This window comes from Lacerta agilis, chromosome 6 (assembly GCF_009819535.1).
Source record: "Lacerta agilis isolate rLacAgi1 chromosome 6, rLacAgi1.pri, whole genome shotgun sequence".
NCBI lineage: Eukaryota > Metazoa > Chordata > Lepidosauria > Squamata > Lacertidae > Lacerta > Lacerta agilis.
The window spans coordinates 7,433,583-7,449,837 of record NC_046317.1 but is presented as its reverse complement, the minus strand read 5'-3'; the positions used below and the strand labels follow the sequence as shown (position 1 = coordinate 7,449,837).

Sequence of the window (16,255 nt, the reverse complement as noted above, 5' to 3'; positions counted from 1 at the left end):
GTACGTTTCCAAGCACAATTCGGAGTGTTGGTGCTGACCTTTAAAGCCCTAAACGGCCTCAGCCCAGTATACCTGAAGGAGCGTTTCCACCCCCATCGTTCAGCCCGGACTCTGAGGTCCCACTCCAAGGGCCTTCTGGTGGTTCCCTCACTGCGAGAAGCGAGGTTACAGGGAACCAGGCAGAGGGCCATCTCGGTACTGTGTCACCCACCCTGTGGAACGCCCTCCCATCAGATGTCAAAGGAATAAACAAATATCTGACATTTAGAAGACATCTGAAGGCAGCCCTGTTTAGGGAAATTCTTCTTCTTTCAAATGACTGATGTTTTAATGTATTTTTAATCTCCTGTTGGAAGCCACCCAGAGTGGCTGGGGAAACCCAGCCAGATGGGCAGGGTATAAGTAATCAATTATTATACAGGTGAAACTCGAAAAATTGGAATATCGTGGAAAAGCCCATTTATGTAAGCAATTGTTTTCATTAGCTACTGGAGTTTAATGTATGAGATAGACTCATGACATGTAAAGCGAGATATACCAAGGCTTTATTTGTTATAATTGTCATGATTATGGCGCACAGCTGATGAAAACCCCAAAGTTGAAATTGTTAATTTGGGGTTCTCATCAGCTGTACGCCATAATCATCACAATTATAACAAATAAAGGCTTGACATGTCATGTCATGAGTTTATCTCGTATATTAGTTTCACCTTCTAAGTTGAATTACTGAAAGAAATGAACCTTTCCACGATATTCTAATTTTTCAAGTTTCACCTGTATTATTATTATAGGGTTTGATAGATGGTTTTTATTTATTTGATGTGTTATATCACACTTTATGGGACACTGGTGGCGCTGTGGTCTAAACCACAGAGCCTAGGGCTAGCCGATCAGAAGGTCAGCGGTTCAAATCCCCGCGACGGGGTGAGTTGCCGTTGCTCGGTCCCAGCTCTGGCCAACCTAGCAGTTCGAAAGCATGTCAAAGTGCAAGTAGATAAATAGGTACCGCTCTGGTGGGAAGGTCAACAGCGTTTCCGTGTGCTGCTCTGGTTCACCAGAAGTGACTTAGTCATGCTGGCCACATGACCCGGAAGCTGTAAGCCAGCTTCCTCGGCCAGTAAAGCGAGATGAGCGCAGCAACCCCAGAGTCATCCACGACTGGACCTAATGGTCAGGGGTCCCTTTACCCTTTACTTTTACATTGACATTAGCGTTACAAGTTTGGACACGGGCTGTTGAGTCCTCTGCAGTCAATGTAAAGCTTAGTTCCCACCCTTAGATTGATATACTGTTGACTTCCTTAGCTTACTAGAATAATGCAAAAGTAAATACTTCCATCAGCGACAGATAATTAGCTTTGGAATCACTTTCTGGGGGGAGGGGGGACAGAACAGTGTAGTTAGTCCAGTTTTTGTCCATACTGAGGTACTATATCACTCCTGAGCTTAGTACAAAGGTCAAAGTGTGTGGGTTTTCTTCCACTTAAAATTCTCCATTTTTGCCCATCTGTAACATTGCCAAACACCTCCTTTCAAAGGTAAAACCTGATACACTCCTCCCCACCCAGCTGGGAAACAAATTCTTGGCAGCTAAAGGAGCCTAGTTTGGGGCACTTGTAAGTAAAAGAATGAGGGGACAGGCAGCCAAATTCTTAGTTTTGCACCCAAGGATCTAAACATTCACATTCCAGAGATGTTGCTGTGTTAAAACTGTTGAAGCAAAACTAAGAAATGGTACCGCTGCCACCTTAAAGACAAACATCTGAAAATCATATCAGGCATTCTTAAAGCAACAATATCCGCCCAATGAAGTGAAAAAGAAACATATCAATGAGGCAAAACAGGTACCCAGGATGAATCACCCAGCACCGGAAGTGCCAGAACTGTATCTCCATGTTTCACCATCTCCTTTTGCCTATATTTACATCATCTGCCTCCTCTCACACATAACCAACCCCATCTTTAAAGGCAGAAAGTAATTGGTATGAATATAAAAAAGAAATTTACTTCCAAGCATGTCCCATGTGCCTGTCTCCCTCTGCTGAGCAACTGCAGCCTCACTGCAGCATAAAGGTAAAAGGTAAAGTACTCCTGGATGCTTAAGTCCAGTCGAAGGTGACTCTGGAGTTGTGGCATTCATCTCGCTTTCAGGCCAAGGGGCCCAGTCTTTGTCCACAGACAGCTTTCCGGGTCATGTGGCCAGACTGAACCACTTCTGGTGCAACGGAAACCAGAGCGCACAGAAACACCGTTGAGCTTCCCGCCGCAGTGGTACCTATTTATCTACTTCCACTGGTGTGCTTTTGAACTGCTAGGTTGGCAGGAGCTGGGACAGAGCAACGGGAGCTCACCCCATCACGCGGATTCGAACCACAGCACCATCCGTGCCCCTGATCACAGCATATACAGTTAAGGAGAAGGGATTCGTCCCAGGAAGTTGAATTTCTAAGCACAGATCCTGGCTTTCAAGGTCTGTGTCTGATTGTGCGTGCTCTCTCTGTCTCTCTCTCTCTCTCTCTCTCTCTCTCTCTCTCTCTCTCTCTCTCTCAGAGCAGCTTTTCCTGGGGAAAGTGATGGGGGTGAGGGGGAAACACATGTTTGGACCAGGAAAGTTCATGGCAAAAGATAAGTGTGGATGAGGCCTCAATGAGGCTTTTGCTGCTCATACTCCATTCTGCTGTATTCAGTGGGCCTTGCTCACAGGTATGCCTGCATAGGGTTCATTTCATTTTTGCCTACCAATATATACTGCAACACACTTTTGTGCATCTTCCATCCCAATGTGTTTCATTCTCTCAGAATTGTGAGTCATGGTCTGATTTATTTGTCTTAGTAAATGCTTGTTGTTGTTCAGTCATTCAGTCGTGTCCGACTCTTTGTGACCCCATGGACCAGAGCACGCCAAGCACGCCTATCCTTCACTGCCTCTCGCAGTTTGGCCAAACTCATGTTAGTAGCTTCGAGAACACTGTCCAACCATCTCATCCTCTGTCGTCCCCTTCTCCTTGTGCCCTCCATCTTTCCCAACATCAGGATCTTTTCTAGGGAGTCTTCTCTTCTCATGAGGTGGCCAAAGTACTGGAGCCTCAACTTCAGGATCTGTCCTTCTAATGAGCACTCAGGGCTGATTTCTTTAAGGATGGATAAGTTTGATCTTTTTGCAGTCCATGGGACTCTCAAGAGTCTCCTCCAGCACCATACCGGTAATTCAAAAGCATCAATTCTTCGGCGATCAGCCTTCTGTATGATCCAGCTCTAAATGCTAGGTATGCTCAATTGCACCCACCTGGAGAGGGTGACTGGGGACAGCAGAGGAATAAAGATGACAATGTGCACTGGCCTGTTTGTCTTGTGCTAAAATAGATTAGTCAATCACCTTTAACAGAAAAGGCAGTACTGTCGTACCTCGGGTTACGTACACTCCGGGTTGCGTACTTTTTGGGTTACGAACTCCGCTAACCCGGAAGTGCAACCCGATGCATGCGCAATTTGCACATGTGCAGAGCGTTTTTCGCAGTTTTTCTGTTTTTTTTCCGTTTTTTCCAGGGGTTTCTGGTCTGTGCATGCGCAGAACAAATTGTTCGGGTTATGTCCTTTTCGGGTTACGTACTATAACCCGGAACGGATTAAGAATGTAACCTGGGGAAATATAAAGACATTTTGTTACAAGAAGGTGAGAAATATAAGTTAAAATCATATGAACAATTGAAAGATTATCTTACAGATTGGTTGCATTATCATCAGATTAATGTGACATTTAAGTCAGATAAGAAAACTGGTTTTCAGATAGAAAAATCTAAGTTGGAGACTTTTAGACTTTTAGAATCTAAGTTGGAGACTTTGGTGGAATGTACAATTTACTGCTGGAGTGGCATACAAAAGAAGAGATGGTGAAACCAACAATGATAGAATGGGCAAATGATGTGGGGCATAACATCATGTTGGAAGATTGGGAAAAATTATGGAATACAAATATAAAATTTTCAGCATGCAGTTTATTAAGAGAGAATATCATGAAGATGATGTACAGATGGTATTTAACCCCTGTTAAATTGGCAAAAATGTATCATGGACAAAGCAACAAATGCTGGAAATGTAAACAAACTGAAGGTACCTTCTTCCATATGTGGTGGACATGCCCTAAGGTAAGGGACTTCTGGGAAAAGATATATAATGAAATGAAAAAAGTGTTGAAAAACACATTTAAGAAAAAACCAGAAGCCTTCTTACTGGGCATGCTAGGCCAAGATATTCCTAAATGTGACAGAACTTTGTTTTTGTATGCCACAACAGCGGCTAGAATTTTGATAGCTAAGAACTGGAAGACAGAAGAATTACCATTGATAGAAGAATGGCAATTGAAAATGATGGACTATATGGAACTCGCAGAAATGACCGGGAAACTCCGTGACCAGAGGGACGACGCAGTGGAAAAAGAATGGAAGAATTTTAAATTATACTTAAAAAATCATTGAATGATTGAAAGTTAGTGATAACTGGAGAATAAGTTAGGTTGTAGAATAGAAGATAGGTGAATAAGTGATAGGATGATAAGAATTAAGATAAGATGATAAGATTAATTAATTAGGCAATGTTAATAGGTTAATAGGTATAGGAGAATTAATGATTTTTAGTAATTATAATGTAGAGTAAGATTGTTATGAATGTATGAAGTTACGAAAAGATAATTTGACAAGGGACGCAGGAGGAGGAGGCAGGAGGAAGTCCCACTATGATGTGAGGAAAGAATAATAGTTATAAGAAATATGTATGTTGTTGTGTTTACTTTTTATGTAGTTATGTTGTGTTGATGTGTATTTTGTCTTTTTTTGTTAATTTTTTAAAATAAATATTATTATTTTTAAAAAGAACGTAACCTGGGGTTACCACTGTAATGAAAGAAAATAAGTGCAGGGCTTCTGTCCAGTTGCAGTATTTTAAAAACAAAGCGTTATATTGGGCTCCTTAGTAAACAGGGGCCGGCAACATCAATGGGGCAGAAATCAAAGCACCATCCAGGCCAGGTCCAAGGTCACAGTCCAAGCAAGCAGAATCTGCAACAAAGGGTCAGGCAAGAGATAAGGTCAGAGCAGTCTCTGGTCACATCTTGCATTGGGAAGCAATGTTTACGAACGTTTACAAAGCTGCTATGCAGATGATTTTCCAGCAGTTCTCCCAGCCCAACACTGGAGCTGGACAACAGCTGGAGCTGCTGGACCTACACCCAACCTCAGATGACTCCTTCTTTCCAGAAGCCAGTGTGGTGTAGTGGTTAAGAGCAGTAGACTCGTAATCTGGTGAACCGCCCTAGTAGGGCAGTAATTGTTCCTTGATAATTTGTCACACCCTCCATTATGGAACATGGGGCGGTCCGCCCCCTACGCCCCCTCTTGCTACTCCCCTGCACTTAGGTAGTTGACATGATCATGCCCAAGCAACTTTTCCCTTGGGATATACTTGATCTGAAGGCAACAAAGCAAGATGGCTGGAACATAAATGGAGGAAAACTCATGTTGGAGCTCATTGGGCATACTCTGCTCTTTATTTATTTTAATAAGTATTACAGTTATTCCATTCCTTATTCAAAATAAAATATGATACAAAAAGGAAAAAACAATTCAACATCAAATGTTGCTGATATATTACATCACAGATAAGTAACCTTCTACTCTTTAAATGTGACTTCCATCCATCCTTCCTTTTTAAAAAATTGCTTCCTTTTTCACCTTGTAATTCACATGTATTGTATGATATACATTATCTGTATGTTACATAATTTGTGAAAATTAATCAAAGCACTTTAATGATTTCACTTGGGAACAATGTTTTTCCAAGTATATTCTGTAACACTCCTACTCTTTTTTTAAACTTTTGATTTGTTTGATTCCTGATTACATCTGTCATCTTTGCAAGTTCTAAGTAATAATCTTGTAGCTGAGCCAGAGTCCTTTTAGTTCAGCCACGGGAGAAGGGATTTATACAGTATGTAGCTAGTTTAAGATGCCGCTCTGTTGTGATTCTTTGCTACAGACAAGCTTAGCCGGGTGCCTTAGATCTGAGTCTAATGCACTAGAAAAAAATTTATTGGGTTACTGTAAACAAAAAGTAAAAGACCATAAAGAAGGATGATTGCCGAAGAATTGATGCTTTTGAATTATGGTGCTGGAGGAGACTCTTGAGAGTCCCATGGACTGCAAGAAGATCAAACCTATCCATTCTGAAGGCAATAAGCCCTGAGTGCTCACTGGAAGGACAGATCCTGAAACTGAGGCTCCAATACTTTGGCCACCTCATGAGAAGAGAAGACTCCCTGGAAAAGACCCTGATGTTGGGAAAGATGGAGGCCACAAGGAGAAGGGGACGACAGAGAACAACATGGTTGGACAGTGTTCTCGAAGCTACCAACATGAGTCTGACCAAACGACTAAACAACAACAACAACAACAACAAACAATCAAATGAGAGAGAGAGAGAAAACACCCCACAACCCTGGACATTTCACCAAATCCTAAAAATCCGCCCGGACAGAAATTTTAATCCTGAAAAAGAGAACATATCTGGGGGGGAAAGGACATATGGCAACCAGACCTGAAATAGAGGATGTGTCCTGGGGGCGGGGATGGAAGGACATTTGGCAACCCTGAGTAGCTTGATCTGCAAACATTAGCAGGTCATAGTTATCTCCATGCGAAAAGCTTCACCTATTGGTGCCTACGGAACATGCTGCTGCTGCTGAAGATGCAAAGGTGAGGCCATTTTTCTGGTCAGTTGGCAAAACTAGCGGTACTTGTCATGCAGGATCAATGCTGCTGTTTGAGAAACATAACTCCAAAATCAATTGGGATTGCCCAGCTGGTCACATGGTGCTTCGATCTTTCTTTCAGGAAGGCTGGGATTCCTACGGTTACAAATGCAAGCCGGAGTGGAGAAAAATTGGATTGGGTTTCTCTGTGAACAGTAATAGGCCAAACTCAAAATGATGCTGGAAGTGCTTATATGCATCTCTGTCATCTTCAATGATGGCCCTTGTGGTCTCTTCCAGCTCTATGATTCTATGATTCTATTGACAGCCATCTGTCAGGAATGTTTTTGGCAAGGGGTCGGACTGCATGGCCCTTGTGGTCTCTTCCAACTCTATGATTCTATGAAATATTTTTTCCTCTTTAAATAGCAGCCACAGAAGTGTTGAGGACTATAGCTTGGGAAGAGGGAGGTGACCAAAACCCTCGTACCATTTCAGCACTGAAAATCTTGCCTCAGCTGCTACTTGCCACAGCTGGGGGGGGGGGGTGTGCGACAACATGTCAACACATCCATCTCCATCGTAGGTTTTGTTTCACTGTCAGAGGTGAATATTTTCGCAGCGTGGAGAGAAGTACTAATGTCTTAGCAAGGTTCTGCACAAAAACCAGTAACAGAACTTAGCAGCTCTTGGGAATCAAATAACTTGCAGGACTAGTTTCGAAATCTTCCCTCCCAGCCAGACAAGTTGTTCTTTAGATCTTAAGATGTCACAACAATAAGTTTCGCAACAGCAGCCTGCCCCTCTGGTTCTAAGCTCTGGTTAAAGCAATATTTGGCGCGGTCTTCCTGTCAAAACCACAAGGAAACAGCCTAAGTGATGCTAATGTTCATTTGCTTTTTTTACACATTGGGTTTTGCAGATGCCTTTCGTCATGTTAAATCTGGGCAGTGATCAAAGGGTTCCCTTTCCACATCCCGACAAAGCCCAGCCAACAGAGTCTGCTTATGTAATGCTCTCCAAAAGGATGTTTGTGCATGAGGGGTGTCGTTCATACGCTTCTCAAAAGTTGATCAGCTAGGATCAGGAACAAATCCCTCCAGAGGTGCCTGGGCAAGCTTATGAAATTTCTGCATATTCCAGTGCAGGTTGTAAAGTTGAGGTAAGAGAGGGGTGACCTGTTGATCTTTCAGTGTAGACAGCTCAGAGGAGGAAAGTGAGCCTAGGAGGAATATGGTCAAATGCTGCTTCAAACTAAAAGTTTGGGGCTGCATCCTCGGGCGTATAATGAAAACAGGGGACTAAGGTTGCCATCTGAACAAGAAAAGCAGCCTTTTTTGTTGATGTCTCCAATTGCTGTCATAGGAAAAGGTCTCCAACATTGGCTGAAATGAGACTAGCGGCCCATGCCTATCCCGACTCGGAACTTTTTACTTTTCGAAATGGTTCTGGAATTTAGGAGAGTTCGGTGGGTGATACATCAATATTTTATTTGGGGAAAAGAGAAGTCCTGAGGGATAGAAAGACCTGTCCATTTGGGTTCTCTCTGTTTCTCATTTTTCCAGCCTTAAATCCAGCTCTCCACATTTCTGCAGGGTTTGGTGATTTTAAAAATCCTCACAACAATTCGTTGTAATGCAATTTTCTCTTAATAAACACTGTGGTATGCAGTTTTGACTAATATGCACATTTTCTGCAAGCATTTCCTCCTAACAGCATGCATTTTTGTTTGTTATGTTCACTGTTATGCACACTTTCCCCTAATGTATACATTTAAAAATAAAACTTAATTTGATTGGGAAAATGCATTGCAAAATTTGGATAAGTGCACATTTCGGATGGCTGCGTTTTCGTACAATATATTATTACAATACAATACAATATTATATAATACAATATAATATAATAGTACAATATAATATTAGTTGGTCTCTAAGGTGCTACTGGAAGGATTTTTTTGTTTTTTATTTTGTTTTGTACAATATGTTTCTGAAAGTGAAAGTCTGAAAAAACGTAGCTTTAAATGTAAACTGAATCAAATTTCTCCCCCTTTACTACCTGGAGTTAAATCCTGTTGAATGCAGTGGGAATTTCTTCTTACTCTTCTCCCATTTCTATCTTGCATTCTCTTGCGTGAAGTTCTCCACAAATACATATGTCTATATTTCTCCATGTTAAATTAAAAAAATTATGGTTTCAATTCATAGTTATGTTATTTAAATTTGTCCGTTCTTTAGCTCTCGCTTAGCATTCATCTTCTCTATCTCTAAGTTATGATGATTCCCTTCTGCTTTGCATCTTTCTCTTATGGCTGTTATTCACACAGTCCTTTTTGCTAGATGATTTCCAGTTAATTGGTTCTCTTGACTCGCGTATTCCAGCATGCTTATGAACAACGTGTTGTGGTTTTAAGTTTCACACTCCCTTCCTACAGGTTCTCATCATTTTGTGTTTCATCGTTTTTCAAAGCCCACTTGAACAGGGCCGGTCTTTCTAAGTCAGTGGCTTTCAACCAGTGTGCTGTGGCACCCTGGGGTGCCTTGAATGATGGGCAGGGGTGCCGCGGGCAACAATGGCCTCTGTCCCTCTTCTCTTCCCTCTCTCCTTTGATGCCTTCTTCCCCCCAATGTTTCTTCCTCCCAATGGCTTGCATAGCTGTTTGTTGCAGCAGCCCTGCCTACAAGCTCTGCGTGCGAATGGGGCTGACCAGGGGTTGCTAGTTGCCAGGAGCTGAGGTGGCCTTGGAGTAAGCAAGCAAGCAGGCCAGGGAGTCCAGCCGGTCCACCAGCGCTTGCTGTTGGGAATGGACAGACAAGGAACGGCTTAGGGAGCTGGGTATGTTTAGCCTGGAGAAGAGAAGGTTAAGGGGTGATATGATAGCCATGTTCAAATATATAAAAGGATGTCATATAGAGGAGGGTGAAAGGTTGTTTTCTGCTGCTCCAGAGAAGCGGACACGGAGCAATGGATTCAAACTACAAGAAAGAAGATTCCACCTTGTGGTCTCTTCCAACTCTAGGTTTCTATGATTCTATGATTCTAAGTCCCAGGCCCTTGTGGAGGGGCCTCTGTTGGGGGGGTGGGTGGAGCTCAGAGACTAGGGGCAGCAGCGAGCCATGGACTCAAAAAGGTTAGAAACTTCTGTTCTAAGTGTTTGTATAGCAGCTGTCCCCAACCTGGTGCCCTCCAGATGGGACTACAACTCCCATCAGTCCTACCCGATGCCAGTTTGAGATGGGCTGTTGTATAGCATCTACCGGTAGGTTGTTCTTACTGTTACTATGTTACTATGATGATGATGATGATGATGATGATGATGATTGCTATTACTACTGGAGACTGCAGAATCTAAGCATTTATTGCTACAGTTAAACTCACTTTATCAACAGCAGCACAGACCATTTTTGCCCTCCAAAGCTGACATTTAAATGCACATGCATTCCATAGCTGTCAACTTTCCCCTTTTCTTGCGAGGAATCCTATTCGGAATAAGGGAATTTCCCTTAAAAACGGGGAAAAGTTGACAACTATGATGCATTCCACAGATGTGTCTACTTCGACCACCATAGAAGCAGCATCAGGACTGAAGCAAAGTGGAGCCAAAATGAGAACTAGCATGGCATAATGAACGACACGTTTACACTTAGGACACTCACAGATTTAATTTGAGGCTATGAAAACTCCTAATTCCGGCAGTGACTCATAACCTGCACAACAGGGTTGTTTAAGTTACCCCCCCTGGAATAGATGTGAAGGAATGTTAAGCTATATTGGGGGCTGGGTACACATCAAAAGGTTTGTGTTCTTTCCTCTGATGACACTTCCGCTTATTAAAGAATGTAGTAGATGAGTAGACACTGTAAATCTTTAATTAAAGGATAGGCGGGTCTGGTTCAACAAGGTTAGCACTGGTTGGAAAAAAACCAAGTACCATTGGCTTAAACGGCAGATGCTAGCCTGGTTCTTCTGAAATCAGGTGGCACTCTGTCTGTGACAACAGGATTACATTGAACGCATGCTCAGTTGAGACTATTGACATAGCTAGATGTGGACTGTAGCATCTTAATGATGACTCTGAGAACTTCAAAAGACAGCTAAGAGAGAGCCAACTGGTTTTTCCATATCCTCCTTGTCCTCCCCCACCCGGAGAAACCCATAGCAAAGACTTCTGGAAGTGTGCACTGCTGTTTAACCAGGTAAGTCATGGGAAGAAGTCTGGGGTGGGCTGCACTGAGCTTGTACAGACAGCTGCAGTTGCTGGGGCCAAAGGTCAGCTCCGCTCTGAATAAGACTTCCTTCTTGATCTGATTTGTGGGTGAGGAGGCTTGATATGGTCTATGTCACTTTTATTTAAAAAAAATTATTTATGCTTTTCAGTTTTATACATTTCACTAATTTTACCATCAATTTAACCTTTCAAAACTTGACTTCCTTCTTTCTGCAGTTCCTTAAATTTATTTTTAATATTTTCTGCCTATCCAAATTAACTCCATTTGCTCGTTTATTCATCTGCTTTCAATATATACTCTTACAAAACTGCAGGTTGTTACCACAATCCTGCCAATGTTCTTATCTGTTTACAATTTGTCTGTAAATATTCAATAAACCATTTCCATCCTTTTTATAAGAAGTTTGTTGTCTTGATTTCTTCTTCTGGTAAGTTTCACCATTTCTGCATATTCTGTAAGCTTTTTTTTTTATCAATTCTTCCTTTGCTGGGACTTCTGCTTCTTTCCATTTGGGGGCAAGTAACATTCTTGCCGCTATAGTAGCATACATGAATAAATTTCTATACCGTTTAGGTGGTTCTGTTGCTATAATTCCCATTTTAAAAAAAGAAAAAAAGAATGGAAATTGTTTATTGAATATTTACAGATAAATTGTAAACTGATAAGAACATGGGCAGGATTATTGTAATAAGCTGGAGCTTTTCATATATTTAAAAAGGATGAAGAAATGAGCAAATTAAGTTAATTTGGATATGCAGAATATATTAAAAATAAATTTAAGGAACCACAGAAAGAGGGGGAAGGAAGTCAAGCTTTGAAAGGTCAAAATGATTGTAATGTATAAACTTGAGAAGTATAAATAATTCTTTTCTTCTTCTTTTTAAAGAGACAAGGCTGGTCTCGGAGGTGGTGTTGAGGACTCCCAGACTGCTGGTTATGGGGGACTTCAACATCTATGCCATGGCAACTGGCTTTGGGATGGATTACAACTTTATGGCTGCCGTAACGACCATAGGGCTGTCCCAACATGTCACCGGTCCAATGCAGGTGGCAGGTCACACTCTGGACCTAGTTTTCTCAACTGGGCAGGAAGAGGGTGATCTGAGAGCCAGCGTGGTGTAGTGGTTAAGAGTGCTAGACTCGTAATCTGGTGAACCGGGTTCGCTTCCCCGCTCCTCCACATGCAGCTGCTGGGTGACCTTGGGCTAGTCACACTTCTCTGAAGTCTCTCAGCCCCACTCACCTCACAGAGTGTTTGTTGTGGGGGAGGAAGGGAAAGGAGAATGTTAGCCGCTTTGAGACTCCTTCGGGTAGTGATAAAGTGGGATATCAAATCCAAGTCCAACCCCCTGCCAAGCAGGAAACACCATCAAAGTATTCCTGACAGATGGCTGTCAAGCCTGCGCTTAAAGACCTCCAAAGAAGGAGACTCCACCACACTCCTTGGCAGCAAATTCCACTGTCAAACAGCTCTTACTGTCAGGAAGTTCTTCCTAATGTTTAGGTGGAATCTTCTTTCTTGTAGTTTGAATCTATTGCCCCGTGTCCGCTTCTCTGGAGCAGCAGAAAACAACCTTTCTCCCTCCTCTATATGACATCCTTTTATATATTTGAACATGGCTATCATATCACCCCTTAACCTTCTCTTCTCCAAGCTAAACATACCCAGCTCCCTAAGCCGTTCCTCATAAGGCATCGTTTCCAGGCCTTTGACCATTTTGGTTGCCTTCTTCTTCTTCTTCTTCATAGGAGTCCTACACAACCAGTTGTTTGCTGCACTGCCTCATTGGCCCTGCTACCCTGTCTTTTAAAGTAAGCTCTGTAAGTGTGCAATGCTCCCAGGAGCATCCCCTGCTCTCACAAGGTCTCCAGCAGGTGCCTTTTGGTGCTGCTTGAACATGCCTGTACTGCGGTTTTCCAGTCCTCTTTGCCACATTTCTCAAAACCTGTCGCTGTGCTGGCACTCACAGCTGGCTGGTGCTACAACCCCCCCACCACCCCTGCTTGTGAGAAATCAGGCTGCTTTCATTGTGTTACTTCCAGCTCCTGTTACCCAGGAATTTGCATCCTAGAGCTAGGAATCGGGGTGTGTGGGTGTGTGTGATTAAACTGGACATTGGCCAGAGAGTCATGTTACTGGAGGGTGGGTTAAAAAATTGACTAAATAACAGTCTGGCACTATTACAGGTGCCACATACTACTTGTTCTGCATCTGCAAGATATCAATTGTTTAGTGTGGGAGCACCTACACTGTGGAACTTCCCGCCTATTGACATTGGCAGATGTCTTCACTACACTTTTCAGCTCCTGATAAAAACATTTTTGTTTAGACAAGTCTACCCAGGCATGCAGAGTGTTGAAGTATGTTTTAATCTGTTTGTTGCTGATTTTATCTGTTGAACTTTTCAAAGAACTGTTTTCACTAATGATTTTATTGTTGTTTTTAAACCACACTGAGGGTTGGTGGGGTGTTTTTTTTTTTTAACAATCTAGCAGTATATAACTTTTTATGAAATATTGATCTTAAGTCAAAAGTAAGCCCAACTGAGTTCAACAGTTTATTTCCAAAAGTATGTACAGGATTGCACCTTACATTGATTACATAGCAATTTAACTCTTGGTGGGTAGCCTGGCATGTTGTAAAATTCAAAAAGCAATCGTGTTTTCGTACAGCAGATGAAAGAGAACACAGCTTTAGTAACGATGTAACAAGCTTAACAATCCAGATATATTACTTGGAACCTCGTGATTCCTATATGCTGGGTCCTGATTCTGGTATGGAAGTTTGTTGCATGTTTTCAGACCTTGCTATCTGTTCATTTTTGTTGTCTTTTTCTGCAATCTAAATTGATTATAAATATTAAAAATAATAGCAATGCATTTTAATGTACTTTTAATCAATAGCATGCATTTTATCTGCACTCCCCCGAATATGTACATTTCTGTACACTTTTTGTTCTTGTTGGAGAAATGCAGATTTCAAAGGATAACTGTGGCTTCAATTAGGTTTGTTTTCAGATGTGTGGATTAAGTAGAGTCACATTCATGTGTGAAATGAAGCAAAGCTATGTGCTTTCTAGCCACTCCAAACAGTTCTTTCCTGTGAAAGGAAGAATAAATTTGGCCTGTATCACATGTAGCGCTAAGTAACGGTCCCTTCAGCGCAAAGATTTGCGTTTGTGCCATGGACTCTTTCTGCCTTCCTTCTGTCTTGTGCCCCGAAATCTGCTCTGTGGGCTCCATCAACCTCTGGAGCAGATTTGGGGAGGGTGGGGTGCACATTAGGGAGAGGAGAGGGGGAAGCCTCATTGTGCAAGTGGAAATACTTGCAATGATGGAACCATGCCGTTGTCAAGGCCATCTCACAGGATTCAGAAGATTGTGGATTCCGGAGTGGCTCCATGTTCTGATCCACAAGGCGCAGGAGTTCTGCAAGAGAAAAGTTGGCAAATGCAAGTAGAACCCTTTTACGTAAAGGTAAAGGGACCCCTTGTTGTGATATTATTACAAGCCGAGCTGCGAACACTTCAGCAGCGAGGTCAGCATGATTATTGTGTCTGTTTTCATCCTGTGGGAAAGCTACCAGTCCTATCAGCTTTCTCACACACGTGATGTTTTTTTACTGTACTGTTGTATTTTACTTTCAGTTCTGGCTTGAGAAATGCTGGACGCCATTACAGACAGCTCTGAACTCATGAGCTGGAAAGCAGATACATACTCTGCATTTTAACTGCAATAAAGTAGTTTTAGCCTTCACTGGCTTGTGTGTGTTGTTCTTCAAGCTGGGAACAATCACATATTACTAATGTGCCCCTGGACTCTAGTAGCCAGTAGGGCACGCAAGCTTCGTTCCTGCCTGGGGGTCAGTCTAACAACTTGCCCCCCCCGGGACGTTTTATAACACCCCTGTCTGTTAGGTCCAGTCACGGACAACTCTGGGGTTGCGCCTCTCATCTCGCTTTATTGGCCAAGGGAGCCGGCGTACAGCTTCTGGGTCATGTGGCCGGCATGACTAAGCTGGCTGTTTCTGGCGAACCAGAGCAGCGCACGGAAACACTGTTTACCTTCCCGCCGGAGCAGTACCTATTTATCTACTTGCACTTTGATGTGCTTTTGAACTGCTAGGTTGGCAGGAGCAGGGACCGAGCAACAGGAGCTCACCCTGTCGCGGGGATTCAAACTGCTGACCTTCTGATCAACAAGCCCTAGGCTCTGCGGTTTAACCCACAGCGCCACCCGCGTCCCATAGAACCGTTTTAAGGATGAACAAATGCCAGAATTGGGGTAATCATGTTTATGACTTTCCGACAAACCCTTTTCAGTTGGGTAGATGCCTGCCTGGCCTTCTGAGATTCCTATCTTGAAGGGAGCAACTAGATACCAAAGTTTGGAGGGAATATTTACTTTCTCTGCTGAGAAAGTTGATAAAATGCATATCTGCTGGCAGAAAGACCCCGGTGCCATGAGTACTTTGGCCAATCTACTTGACATAAGTAGATTGAATAGGCCATGCCCAAGAACTCAAGGACCTTCACTCAAGGCATTCTTTCATGAAGGACATTCCATAAGGCTGGGAACAATCCATTTTCAACTGGACATGAAAAGTCTGTCAGCATTCAGGTGAAATAATTGGATGTTGAAATGGGACTCGCTTAAGAACAATGATGGTGGGAATTTCAGTAGAAGAGAATGTGGAAATGCCTGTCATTTCAGTCTCCAGAGCTGTCGTATCAGGCAACCATTGTACAGCTGCTACCCAATATGATAAGTGAGATAGCGGGACCAGAGGGAAATGATTATACAGACAGGTTATGCAGCCATTCTTATCTAAGAGAGAGAAGCATGTTGCACCTGTTGAAATTTCTTGAGTTCTTAACTCTTAAAGCTCCAGGAGCCCTACCCTCCATGTCTTCTGACCAACCTCTGTTCTTGGGCTGCTGGTACATGCCCTAATCCTACATTTATTCACGACAGCATTAGAGTGACAGAAATAGCACATTTCTAGCCGCATGCTTACGGGATGGGAAACCAGTGGCGGAGCTTCATTCTCCAGCACCGGGGGGTGGGGAGCAGGCGGGGCGGGGCTGGCACGTGTTTTGGGGGCAGGACGCCCAGCCTGTGGGGGCATGGTGCCCAGCGTGGGTGGGGGCAGCTGCGATGGAACCCCACCGGGATTGCGCCAATGGGGGCGGTACACTCCCATTGCCCCCCCTTCCTCCGCCCCTGTGGGAAACTATTAAATTTCAAAATACATGCCCCTGGAGCATCAGCAACCATGAGCATGT

At 43.0% G+C, this 16,255-nt stretch overlaps 1 protein-coding gene across 3 annotated transcripts in view; it reads left to right on the top strand.

The window, feature by feature from the left end:
* The first annotated feature begins 7,785 nt into the window (after positions 1 to 7,785).
* Positions 7,786 to 16,255, top strand: part of LOC117048016 (dimethylaniline monooxygenase [N-oxide-forming] 1-like) — a 35,929-nt gene continuing 27,459 nt past the window's right edge. The window contains exon 1 of one of the 3 annotated variants that reach the window (XM_033151323.1): positions 7,786 to 7,903. The gene's annotated coding sequence lies outside the window, so the exon portion shown is untranslated. Of the gene's footprint in view, positions 7,904 to 10,689; positions 10,938 to 12,759; positions 12,783 to 16,255 lie in introns of those variants that run through there. The other 2 variants (XM_033151324.1, XM_033151325.1) reach the window with 2 other exon arrangements.